Below are 1290 nucleotides of genomic sequence, written 5' to 3' on the forward strand. Positions count from 1 at the left end.
AAAGACAGTCGAGTAAGAAGGTAGAAAAAAGCACTCCCCCGTCTGGGAATTAACCACCGTCGCACGTATGACTGGATACAAAAATAATAGATTAATTTGTGCCCAGTCTCTTGAAGCTTCAATGCGATTATTTTTCCTTCCTTATTTCTTCATTCCCATGCATTTACTCTGTAGTAGAGGAAACGCGAAAGTGGGAAACTGCAGGCATTCTTCGTGAGTGGTGGATTGTGATCAGTGAGCATCTGGACAAGTCTGTTCCATTACTTTGCCATCGGGGATGTAGCTCAGTGGTAGAGCGCATGCTTCGCATGTATGAGGTCCCTGGTTCAATCCCTGGCATCTCCAGGTGCTTTATATTACAGTACTCACATTGCAATCTTCTGTTGAGTGAGAACTCTTTCCTTGTGTTCAGAGAGAGCCAGGTTTACACAACTAAATGCAGGCACACTCGACGTGCTGCAGAGTTGCGCTGCTGTTTTAAATGTACCTCATTTAGTTCTGTTAAATCCTAAATTATTTGAACTAACCCTAACCCTAACCCTAATAATTTAGTTCAAATTCAGGAAATCCAGAGATTGCTTCACACTTGCCGTGGCTGTTGCAGAAAACACCTCTTGAATCTCACCCGGGATTTCTTGAGAGATCATTCAGCGAGCGAATCCTCCTTCTGATCTCCGCACTAAACTGAAAGCTTCACGAACTCCTCACTGCGTGTCCTGTACTGTTACAAGTGCTCTCGTGTAGATGTGAAGCACAGCCATAAACTCACTTTGAACTTTTGCCGTTTGTTAATGAAAATGCAAAAGAGCATGACAAGTATTGATCGTATAAAATATCCATGGCACAACTCGAGAAAGTACTACTGAAGGACTACATACTGTAGGACTACATACTACATACTACATACTACATACTGAAGGACTACATACTACATACTACATACTACATACTACTGAAGGACTACATATCGACTACATATCGACTTTTGATGATTACAAGAGATTCAAGAGATTCAAGAAACACAACCGTCCGCACCTGGGTTTGGATCCTGAATGCTAGAGTTAAAAGAACATAACCGACGTTTATGACCTATAAACTCTCTAAATTGTCTTATAGTTTATGAAAGAAAACACTTTCTTAATAATTACTTACTGATGATAGACGATTTATTGAATTTTAACAAAATCACAATTACAAACTTTTTCGGTTAAACTGTTATTCACATACTCTAACGTAAATAAACGTTAGTGTCTTCCGGTGTGTGAGCCAATTTCTCCAAAAAAATATTTG

General features: G+C 39.6%; 1 non-coding gene across 1 annotated transcript; it reads left to right on the forward strand.

Annotated features, from left to right (window-relative positions):
- Nucleotides 1–273: 273 nt before the first annotated feature.
- trnaa-cgc (transfer RNA alanine (anticodon CGC)) lies at nt 274–345 on the forward strand. Its single transcript has one exon. It is a non-coding gene; the product is annotated as a tRNA-Ala (tRNA).
- Nucleotides 346–1290: the final 945 nt, after the last annotated feature.

Source organism: Lepisosteus platostomus, unplaced genomic scaffold (assembly GCF_059453375.1).
Source record: "Lepisosteus platostomus isolate fLepPlt1 unplaced genomic scaffold, fLepPlt1.hap1 Scaffold_112_H1, whole genome shotgun sequence".
NCBI lineage: Eukaryota > Metazoa > Chordata > Actinopteri > Semionotiformes > Lepisosteidae > Lepisosteus > Lepisosteus platostomus.